The 12,686-nt window shown below is 41.1% G+C and overlaps 1 protein-coding gene across 1 annotated transcript in view; it reads left to right on the top strand.

Annotated features, from left to right (window-relative positions):
- The window catches only part of LOC124780415 (protein furry), a 1,170,709-nt gene that overhangs the window by 230,386 nt on the left and 927,637 nt on the right, over positions 1-12,686 (top strand). The gene's annotated exons all lie outside the window — the stretch shown is intronic.

The raw sequence follows: 12,686 nt of genomic DNA on the forward strand, positions 1-12,686 counted from the left end.
GCATGTTAAGATCCCAGGTATCACACACTGCAACTATTCACCCTGGTGGGGTTCGTTTGCGAGTAATTGACGAAAGAAAAATTCTGATTTGTGTGTGACAGTCAATAGCATTAAAAAGGTTGCGTTGTATGGTGTGGTTGTTTGGTGTAGTGGATACGATAACAGCTTCGTATGCAGGAGATTGTCGGTTTGAATCTCATCAGGTACACAATTTTTTTATTTTTAAATCTTTATCGAAATTACTTCGATCGTTATTTTTGTTCAGTTAATTGGTTTAAATGTAATTTTTAATTCCATTCCTTTGTCGTATAATTGTAATCATAATACTAACTTCTTCATTTGTTTTCATTTTTCTTGTCCACTTGAAATATTTATTCATGTGTTGTGGACCTGACAAGATTCTAACTGACAACCTTTTGCATAGCTGTTATCGTATCCATTACACCACACAGGCACATCATACAATTTTTTTAATGCTGTTGAGTGTAACACAAAATTCCGAATATTTCTTTCGTCAGTCTCTCAAAGACGAGGGCCAACCAAGGTGAATGTCTACAGTGTGTGATACCTGGGATCTTAATCTACATCACTGTATATAGCGATCGCACCGCTGGGGACCTCTCCTAGTCAGTCATACCCTTAAGCATCCGACGTAGTCATCATATACAGAATGAATTTTCGATACGTACGGAAACGTCGCCTGTGGGAAAGTTCCTCTTTTTGTTTGGCCAACGTCTTAGTAATTAACGTTAATGTTGGTTTGCGTATACCGTATAGGAACGATCTTCGAAAGCCACCCACACCCAGAGCAAAATAGTTTCGCAGGAGACTTGCTGGTTTGTGTTTCCTGCAAGGAAACGTACAGGGATTGGACAGAAAGTTAGAAACACCAAAAACACAACTCATCACCATGCCCAAGAAAACCAGTTGGCATTCAAAACTGCCTACAGTCGTCTCGGAATGGGTAAATACAGGTCACATATGGTGTTCATGGGAACCTTATACTATATTTCATGCAAAATAGTGGCAAGTTCAGGTAATTATGATGGAGGTGGATGATGATGACGACGCAACCTTCTCTCGAAAGTGGACCATGAAGGCTCAATAATATTGAGATCTGGTAAGTTCGGTGGCGGGCATTTGTATCACTGATTAGTGGTTTTAGAATTCCAGCTCGCCCTGTAATTGCCTTCTTCTGGAGTTCTGTACGTGTTGTTTAGCTGCTGCAAGGTTTCGCGAGTGTGACTCATGTGTAGTGACAATGCTCTTCAGTGACCGTCAGTGATGATCACTCAACACGCACTTTCGTCCGCGTTGTGACTTAGCGGATGATGCTTTTCCATTTTCCCTGTGTGGGGTGTAAATCTTCGATATGTTGCCACTTGAAACATCAAGCACTTCGGTTCCCTTGGTTACAGAAGCACGCACCATACGAACACCAACAATTTGTCCACATTCGAATGCACTTTGCTACGACATATTGCACTCACAACTACACAACACTGTTCTGACTATGACTGAAACTTGCAACGAATTGAAGTCACTGCATAGGTGCTGTTCGTGGTCATATAAAACAGCACAACCTATAGACGTGACTAGCACCTGTGTTTTATGTTCAAGCATGCATTTCTCACGGAGTTTCCATATTTTTGTTCAACATTAGCCAAGTACTGCTCCCAGCCAGGACTGGAGAAATTTCAGTGTTTCCAAGGTTACGACACTCTTTCGCTGAAACTTTTAGTGCATTTTGCGACCAACATGCTTAATCTAGACGGCATGAAATTTTCCTAATGTGTTCGTTTAACTTAAGAATTAGTTAGTTTTTATATTCTCCGTACTCTTTTTTGAGCTACAAAAAAGGAAGATAGCACTGTAAATATCGATTTGCGTGAAAAATATTGGTAATTTCTTGTTTGTTTTGTTTTCTATATTATCTTTACGTCGTTTGCATTTCCGTACAGATAAAATGGTCACCTTTTATATCCTGGCCGTTCCTTAGGAATTAAGAGCCTTCATTTTATGTGTATGTATTTGTGGCGTATAAATGATACGTCACTTGTATTTGACCAGAATTTCAATAACAAAGCAGTATGAAAGAATGTAGAAAAGAGAGACTTAAGCACATACTGCATCATAGTTTCCTTCGGTTAGGAAGGCTTCTTTTTGGCACAATTGATTGCCTGTCATTGTCATCCTGTAATTTTGACTACGTTTATTTCATAGTAGCGAAATCGCAGAGTGTTTGATACACAAAACACCATTATCTGGTATCGTGTATATTTTGGAAAAATACTGTGAATCCTCCAGAATTGAACTGTCAGGATACATTGGTTGTGAAATTATTGATTGACTGGACAAATTAAATTTATTTGTGCGTTTTCGCTACTGTGGAATGTAGGATTGCCGTAGGTGGCTCTGAAGAAACACAACAATGAAGACTCTCAGTACATACAGTTCAGTACTTCTCAAGGAATTCCACGAGCTCTAAAAATAGCTCAAAGAATTCCACGAGCTCTAAAAATAACTCAAGGAATTCCATGAGCTCTAAAAATAAGTTTCTCAAATAGTGAAATACAAGAAGTAGAAAATGTTAAGTTTTTGGGCCTACTTACCGACCGCAACCTCAATTGGAAAACTCACTGCATGGAATTAATGAAGCGCCTCGTCAAGCTGTGTTTGGAGCACGCATGATTACTGCTGCAGGCGATTTACAAGCGAAAAAACAATTTTATCCTGCATGTTTACTTTCATTAATGAGTTATGGAATCATTTTCTGGGTAAATTAAGGTTAATTGGTTAGTATTTTCAAAATGCAGAAGTGCATTATTTAATAATTATTTGCGGTTTTAATCGAACATCCTGCAGATGCCTCTTGAAAAAATATGTTGGAAACTACTTCACAATACGTATATTCATTAATGTCTTTTGCCATTGCCAAATTATTCTTTTATTCTTTTCAGTAAAAAAATTGTGAAAAGCATTAATGTAACACTAGGGCGTAAAACAATGTTTAAAAAGACTTCTCGGAGCTAACGTTAGTACAGAAGGGAGTCAGACAGTGCTTACTCATGTGTTCAACTACATACTCGAGAACATTAAATGTCATGTCGATAACTTAGCGGAGTTTAAGACTGAAATAGAAAACGTGCTGTTGGGCAAGTCTTCCTAGTCCATTGAAGAATATCTTCACAGAAAATCTTAACTTTAATGTTTTATGTTAATGTGTAATTAGAGGTAGCCTTACAATACAGTAATGTAGTACCATATCAGTGTTTTACACTTCAATTGAATGTACATCTTTGACTTCTTTCCACATCCTAAAGACCGTTCTCCTCGGCATCCATGGAATACGACTAATGTATAATGTAGTAATAGCACTATACCGTCAATCGGCTCGTTATATAGGAGACGTTGAACAGAGCGTCAAGATCTCATCTCCTCCTCTTCTTAAACCAGATATGGCATTACGTGGGAGGATACATGAAAATGAAAAACTGAAAATGTGATGAGCGAGTGAAGAAACGTGTGGGTTTAAACAGATCCTCCGATTGCAGCCATGTTTGAACCGTCGAACTTAGGCATGAGAACCCAGAGTTGCTGACACCAGTCTGCCAGTGCGTTCTTTTACAAAATCATGCCACACTTGTGCCGAAATAATTGTGTACCGAAGGTCACAGCTGTTTCCTTCCTGGCGTCACCAGTGGTAAATCTGTGCGATCTCGAAAAGGTCGTTCGGTCTGTAGTAATTTATTCGTGTGGTACACTGCGTGCCGGAAATTTTTCCAGTTGACAACACGTCGGCGGCTAGCTTGTCAAGTGTCTTCGGATGTGCGGTGAGGTGTCGGATTGTTTTGATGGTAGTGATAGAACAGGCAAAGAGGAAACATGATTCCTACACATAGCATACACTTCTCGTGTAACACGATCTGCTCCGTCGGGCATATTAAATAGGAAACAGGAGAGCGTTACAGACGGATAAACCAAGTGTTGCTTTCATCTGCATACGCCGGTTGCAATGGTGCTGCCATGGAGCAGGCATTTCCAACGACGCAGACAGCTTGCCTGGAACTGCGGCTCGGGGAATCTGAATGTAGCGAACCTGCTCTTTCATTTATGTTTCGTAGAGACGTGAAGCAGTTGTCCAGCTCCAGCTTGTCGGTTTAAAAAGTTCAGTCCAACTGAACAAAATTGTCTAAAAATGTTTTGTATCATTACGTCTCTAGATTTACGGTGATGGTCTTTCATAGCATTTGTTAAGGCTTTTGCTAGTAATGTATTGCGACGTTATATCCTTGTCCTAGGAAGACAGCCATAATAAAAAGTTTCTTCATGCTTACTCAGTCTTGCCTCTCTTGAATCACATCATGTACGCTGATAAGCCAAAACATTATGAGCCCTGCCGACCGCGACCGCGACATTGGATGCTGCCTGTTGGCGTTGCGGGCACGTGACGCGTAACACAAGCATGTAAGCGGAGCAGACACGGAAGCGGGATCACTCTAGCGAAGATGGGCTGCAAATGGGAAAATCTGTTGAGATAAGCGACTGTGACAAAGGGTAGATTATTATTACACAGTTCCTATGAACGATTATCTGAAAAACGGAGAAGATGGTAGGATGTTAACGTGCTACTGCCGCGAGCATCTACGGAATGAGGTAGAATGACAGTGAAACTACCGGTAGGCGCTAAGTGGTTGGATGTCCATGACTCTTCTCAAAACGTGGGTTGGTTGGTTGGTTTAAAAGAGGGGGAAAGTGACCAAACAACGAGGTCATCGGTCCCTCAAAACGTGGGGTTGGGAGGCTTGTCAGCTCTGTAAAGTAGGATAAATGTGGCATCGCTGCCGAAAAAGCGCAATGCCGGCGCACGCACAAGTGTTTCGGAATACAGCGTATATTGTTGACGCCGGCCGATGTGGCTGAGCGGTTCAAGGCGCTTCAGTCTGGAACCGCGCGACCGCTACGGTCACAGGTTCGAATCCTGGCTCGGGCGTGGATGTGTGTGGTGTCCGTAGGTTAGTTAGGTTTAAGTAGTTCTAAGTTCTAGGGGACTGATGACCTCAGATGTTAAGTCCCATAGTGCTCAGAGCCATTTATATTGTTGAACACGAAGCTTCGCAGCAGACACCACTACATATTCACATGTTGAGCCAACGACATCGTCAGTTACTATTGCAGTGGGCACGGGACCAGCGGTATTCGACTGACCGTTCGGCTTTTCGGGTGGACACATTTTTGTTACGTTAGGTCGATGGTCGTCTCCACAGACGCCGTCATCGAGGTCAACGGGGCTCGAAACGTGCAGCACGCCATAGACGCCGGCTCGTGGGAGCAGTGTTATATTGTGGGAGCCATTCTCCTTCGCTTGCATGTGACCTGTGGTAGTAATCGAAGACACCCTGACAACTGCGAACCACCAACATCTTTTCGTGTATTACGTCTTTCCTGACGGCGATGTCGCCCGCCGGAGTGGCCGAGCGGTTCTAAGAGCTTCAGTCTGGAACCGCGAGACCGCTACGGTCGCAGGTTCGAATCCTGCCTAGGGCATGGATGTGTGAGATGTCCTTAGGTTAGTTAGGTTTAAGTAGTTCTAAGTTCTAGGGGACTGATGACCTCCGCTGTTGAGTCCCATAGTGCTCAGAGCCATTTGAACCATTTTTTTGACGGCGATGTCACCTTTCAGAAGTGTAATTGTCCATGTGCCGGAACGAGAACCGTTCTAAAGTGGTTTGGGGAGCCTTATAGGGAATTCACGTCGATGTCTCGGCGATAAAATTCACATGTTGTAAATCTTATGGAACCCAACCGGGTCGCTATCGGGCGCCATCAGCGCTTACGCAGGTCAGCGGCCCGTTATTTACACGAGTTACATGACCTGTGTGTAGGCATCTAGTGCCACATAACTCTACAAGTCTACTAACAAACTGTCGGATCCCTGATACGCAGAATCAGTGATGTATTTGGTTCCAAAGACGGACAAACAAGCTATTAAGCAGGGACAAACAAGCTCTTAAGCATAATGTTTTGGCTCCTCAACATATTTCTTTTCTATATAAAGGCTACTTGTCTTGCACAGTATTGTTTACGTCAATCCTTGATATTAGAGAGATCTAGTATTCGTGTGTGTTACCTGAATGTCGTTTCATGACGTTCCCTTGAGATAGGAATTTTGCGAGATTATTAACCTTTATGTCTAAGTTACTTTGGTATATAGTGTCCGTTTTTTTCGGATGTGTCTGAAAGAACAGACATCTTATGTAATGCAGCGGCCGTCCAGACGCTATTGAAAGTTAATTAAACAAGGTTCTTCTTAGTTAATAACATATTAAATTATTTGTGCAACCAGTAAGTCATTTGTCCCCAGAGTATCTCCCAATTGGCCGAGACATACTGAAGTCAAGTCTCTATATAAGAAAGGAGATAAAAGAATACCATTGACCTCTTAGAAACTCTCAGCATTTCGCCTTAGAGCCGTAAATAAAAAATAACATATACTGATTGTAAACCTTCCATCTCAGGCAACCCAGACAGTCGGTTTTTCAAATTCTGTTTAGCTTACTAAAAGAACTCTAGATTATTTTCTGCTGTATTTATTTTTGTTGATGTCCATCCAGTCGCATTGAAGTGCCCTAAATACAAAAACGCATCAATTGTTTCTAAGACTTCCATATTATTTTTTACATATTTATTTATTCTTAATTTTTATAATTTTCTTTTCTATTTGCTGACCGAACAATATTTGGGTCTTATTACAACAGCTTTTACGCCTTTTTTCTAACTTGCTGTTCAATTCTACTTTGGAGTTTATCTGCACTAGAGGCAAACGGTACTGTGTGGTGAGGAGAGCGTAGGATTTTTTGGCACACTGGACTTAAATTCAGGAAGACAGACATTAAATTGCCTTCCAGGCCGAGATTAAGGTTTCTACTGGTTTCCCTAAATAGCTTTAGGCAAATGTCGGATGGTTCCTTTGGAAAGGACATGGCCGATTTCCTGCTCCATTCATCACTGTCCAAGCATGTGCTCAATCGCCTGTGACTTCTTTTCGAAGATACCTTAACTTGTGGTCATCAGTGTATGGTTTCACTGTAGTAGTATTTCGTTTTTTGAGTGTTTACCGTACTTAGGTTTATATTTCGAAACTATAATGGTCTTATGTAATTTATTTTGAAGTTACCGAACATGATCCTCAAGGACATAGTATCTGAGTTTTGACAAACGATACTTTCCTAGTATGGGCAAATACGTTTCAAGTAACGTGATGTGTGAATGCACGTGAGTAATTTATTATAGAGCAAACGCCAAGGGGCAAGTGTTTTAATTGGATCATTTCTGGGACTTCCGAGTTCATAACATACCCGAGTTATTCAAGCGGGGAAAGCGACATACAGTTCAACGTGGAATCCTGTCCACGTGTAGTTACTGGCGACTCCTCACATCGTTGAGAGGGGAAAGCTGCTGCAGTATCCGTAGTCCGACCGAGATACGATCGTGCGTTTCAAAACCAAGTACATTATGTTTTGTAAATGTGAGCCCAAGTGCGCTAAAAACCATAAAGATGGAAAACTGCTACAGTAAAACCGTGCATTGACAACCACAAGTTAAGGTATCTTCGAAAAGAAGTTATTGGCACACGTTTCACCGCGTATTTCCCCTCTATCTGTTTCTTCGTCGACTTTCGTCTTCTGGTAGATCAGTTCGCTGCGGATGTCGTATGACGTTTCTCAAGTTATCTCATGAAAAGTTTGCTCAGTTTTTTATTACAGAGGGTGGCCAGTCCCCAGACTGGACGCGATGAGCTACCGTGCCGGGGGCTGCACCACGCGACCCCACAACATCGTATCATTTCCACCAACAAAGAAATAGACGGGACAGAATAGCAAAAATGTTAGTTCTTATAGTGTTTGAAGCACCATACACTTCGGGCTGTGACTTCAAGTTGTGCTCATCTAGTTGCTGTGAAGTATGCTCATTCGAAGAAATCTCGCCTTTTGTTTCTCTGCCGTCACAACAATAGAACACTGTAGGCACCTAGCCGATTCGCGTGGTTCATACTCGGCAACGCACGCGCCCTATCTCCCTAGCTCCTGGTGGACCGCATTATGCGAGTTTTCGCTCATGCGAAGGCGAATCAAAGAATTGCCAGCCTTGTGAAACTAAGCTGCGTGAAGAGTGACTGGGAAAGGGTCTCGCTCAGGCAGTTTCACCACACGGATGCAGTCCTGGGCATAGGAGCTGGGATACACGTGAGAGTTTCTTGTTCTCAGCTAGTACTCGCAGAACTGTTTACACTGGAAGCGAATTTTCACTGATAGTTACTGTGTGATAGTTCTTTGCGAGTACTTTTGTAAGTGTCGGAGAGTCCTGCGAGAGCAGGTGCCGAAGCGTTTACACACACAACATACATACAGACACAGACATACATAAATCCTTGTTTCATAGATCCTGAATGCGACATTTCGTAATGATGTGGAACGTGTCACTTTAACATAAGTTTTCTTCTCACAAATTAATTAATTAATTAATTATTTTTTCTTTTTTTCTTTCTTTTACAGTTACTACTTCGTATCTAAGAATTCATCTATTGAGTAGAAGGAGTTGTCATTCAGAAATTCTTTTAAATTTTGGTTGGCTATCTGTCAGACTTTTAATACTATTTGGCAAATGACCAGAGATTTTTGTGGCAGCGTAATTCACGCCTTTCTGTGCCAAAGTGAGATTTAATCCAGAATAGTGAATATCATCCTTTCTTCTAGTGTTGTAGCTATGCACTTCGTTGTTATTTTTGAACTGAGATGGGTTATTAATGACAAATTTCACAAGTGAATATATGTATTGCGAAGGTACTGTGAATATCCTGAGTTCCTTAAATAAATGTCTGCAAGGTGATCTTGGGTGGGCTCCAGCTATTATTCTGACTACACGCTTTTGTGCAATGAATACTTTCTCTCTTAATGATGAATTGCCCCAAAATATGATGCTATATGAAAGCAGTGAATGAAAACAGGCATAGTAGGCCAATTTACTGATATGTTTATCACCAACATTTGCAATAACGCTAATAGCATAAGTAGCTGAACCTAACCATTTCAGCCGATCATCGATATGTTTCTTCCAATTCAATTTCTCATCAATGCACACATCCAGAAATTTTGAGTATTCTGCCTTAGCAACAGACTTCTGTTCATAGTCTATATTTACCAATGGTGTAATGCCATTTACTGTACAGAATTTATAAACTGTGTTTTCTCAAAATTTAGTGAGAGTCCATTTGCAGAGAACCACTGAATAATTTTCTGAAAGACATTATTTGCAATTTCCACAGCTGATTCTTGCTTCTTGGGTGTAATTACTATACTTGTATCATCAGCAAAAAGTACTAACTTTGTATCTTCATGAATATAGTGTGGCAAGTCATTAATATATATTAAGAACAATAAGGGACGCAAGACTGAACCCTGTGGGGCACCATTCTTGACACCTCCCCAGGTAGAGGACTCTGCTGGTTTTTGTAGACTATCTGTACTGTTAATTTCAGCCTTCTGCATTCTTCCAGTTAAGTATGAATTAAATCATTTGTGCACTGTTTGACGTATAAATTTTCGGTGCCTACAGTGTCACGTCTTTCAGTGTCACACAAATTTTTATTTTTAAAAGGGGATCACTTAGGACTATTTCCATGGGTTCGCCCCTCAAATTTCTCCCTCATAGTACAAAATTGTCGTCTGATGTAGTACAAACTGAAAAAATAAATTCCTTTTAAAGCACAGTTTCGAATATAATTTATTTTCAAAACCTTACACCTGTGTCACAGAACAAATTCTACATTGAGAATACTTTACACAAGTTTAAGGGAAGAAATGCTTCCGATAATTATTACAGTATTTAAAGGACATCAAAATATGAACAGGCTGAAATGAACAAACAGTACATGAGACTATGTTAATCAATTCAACTGTAAAAAGCTAAGGAGCATATTATTAGCAAAATGAGAAATATGCAAAAGTGAAATGCCAAAATGAGCACTTCTCAATTGGGAGTAAATCAAAACAATCAGATTGGCTGAAAGAGAGCACAATAACATGAGCCATAAACGAATAAGAGCTAAGCAACGAAGCAAATAAGAGAATAGGCAAAAATGAGATGCCAACCAAATGAGTGCTGGCCGAACTCCGTCGGCACTTACATACGGTTGCGCTCGTGGCGGCACCTCGCGGCCCGTACGCAACACGCGCGCCTGCGACCGCAATGCACTCCTAGCGCTCGCGGCGGCGTCTAGCGGCCCGGCCCGTACGCAAGTTGTGCGATTGCTGTCGCAGGTCAACCCTTTATCTATGATGTTACAACTGTCCCACTCATACCACAATACTTAAGCTTATGTAGAAGAATTTCACCACACAATCAAAAGCCTTTGAGAGATCACACAATATCCCAATGAGTGAGGTTTTGTTATTCATTGCATTCAATATTTGATCAGTGAGAGCATATATAGCATTTTCTGTTGAAAAGCCTTTCTTAAAACCAAATTGACATTTTGTTAGTTCTTCATTTTTACAAATATGTGATGCTACTCTTGAAAACATTACTTTTTCAAGAATTTTGGATAAAGCTGTCAGAAGTGAAATTGGCCGGTAGTTGTTAGCATCAGATCTATCCCCTTTTTATGCAATGGTTTAACAATAGCATATTTCAGTCTATCTGGAAAAATTCCCTGTTTCAGTGAGCTACAACTTATGTGGCTGAGAATCCTACTTATTTGTTGGAACAAGCTTTTAGTACTCTGTTGGAAATGCGATCAATTCCATGTGAGCTTTTACTTTTGAGTGAATTTATTATTTCCTAATTTCAGGAGGAGAGGTGGGCTGAATTTCGAGTTTATCAAATTGCTTAGGTACTGCCTCTTGCATATACTGCCTTGCATTTTCTAATGAATAGCTGGAACCTATTTTCTCTACAATACTTAAAAATAATTATTAAAAATGTTGTCTACTTCTGACTTCTTGTTAACAAACTTTTCATTGTGTTTGATAGAAAAACAGTCTTCCTGTGCTCTCGGTTGCCCTGTTTCCCTTTTCACAATATTCCAAATTGTTTTAATTTTATTATGAGAGGTGCTAATCGCAGACATAATGCACATACTTCTGGACTTTTTAATAACTTAGCTTACATTTATCGCGAATCTCTTGCCCAACGTAAAGTCCCGAGCGACTGGAAAAAAGCGCAGGTGACGCCTGTATATAAGAAGGGTAGAAGGACGGATCCTCAAAATTACAGACCAATATCCTTAACATCTGTTTGTTGTAGGATTCTCGAACGTATTCTCAGTTCGAATATAATGAATGTCCTTGAGACAGAGAAGTTGCTGTCCATGCATCAGTACGGCTTTAGAAAGCATCGCTCCTGCGAAACGCAACTCGCCCTTTTTTCACATGATATCTTGCGAACCATGGATGAAGGGTATCAGACGGATGCCATATTCCTTGACTTCCGGAAAGCGTTTGACTCTGTGCCCCACTGCAGACTCCTAACTAAGGTACGAGCGTATGGGATTGGTTCCCAAGTATGTGAGGGGCTCGAAGACTTCTTAAGTAAATGAACCCAGTACGTTGTCCTCGATGGTGAGTGTTCATCGGAGGTGAGGGTATCATCTGGAGTGCCCCAGGCAAGTGTGGTAGGTCCGCTGTTGTTTTCTATCTACATAAATGATCTTTTGGGTAGGGTGGATAGCAATGTGCGGCTGTTTGCTGTTGATGCTGTGGTGTACGGGAAGGTGTCGTCGTTGAGTGACTGTAGGAGGATACAAGATGACTTGGACAGGGTTTATGATTGGTGTAAAGAATGGCAGCTAACTCTAAATATAGATAAATGTAAATTAATGCAGATGAATAGGAAAAAGAATCCTGTAATGTTTGAATACTCCATTAGTAGTGTAACGCTTGACACAGTCACGTCGATTAAATATTTGAGCGTAACATTGCAGAGCGATATGAGGTGGGACAAGCATGTAATGGCATTTGTGGGGAAGGCGGATAGTCGTCTTCGGTTCATTGGTAGAATTTTGGGAAGATGTGGTTCATCAGTAAAGGAGACCGCTTATAAAACACTAATACGACCTATTCTTGAGTACTGCTCGAGCGTTTGGGACCCCCATGAGGTCGGATTGAGGGAGGACATAGAAGCAATTCAGAGGCGGGCTGCTAGATTTGTTACTGGTAGGTTTGATCTTCACGCGAGTGTTACGGAAATGCTTCAGAAACTCTGGTGGGAGTCTCTAGAGGAAAGGAGGCGTTCTTTTCGTGAATCGCTACTGAGGAAATTTAGAGAACCAGCATTTGAGGCTGACTGCAGTACAATTTTACTGCCGCCAACTTACATTTCGCGGAAAGACCACAAAGATAAGATAAGAGATATTAGGGCTCGTACCGAGGCATATAGGCAGTCATTTTTCCCTCGTTCTGTTTGGGAGTGGAACAGGGAGAGAAGATGCTAGTTGTGGTACGAGGTACCCTCCGCCACGCACCGTATGGTGGATTGCGGAGTATGTATGTAGGTGTAGATGTAGAACTTTTCTTAATACAGTGCAGTAATTTTTATAATGTTTCATTGTTTCGGGATCATTACTCCTAGCTATAAGATACATTTCCCTTTTCTGTTTACAATATATTTTTATCCCTTTAGTAAGCCAT

This window comes from Schistocerca piceifrons, chromosome 1 (assembly GCF_021461385.2).
Source record: "Schistocerca piceifrons isolate TAMUIC-IGC-003096 chromosome 1, iqSchPice1.1, whole genome shotgun sequence".
Lineage (NCBI taxonomy): Eukaryota > Metazoa > Arthropoda > Insecta > Orthoptera > Acrididae > Schistocerca > Schistocerca piceifrons.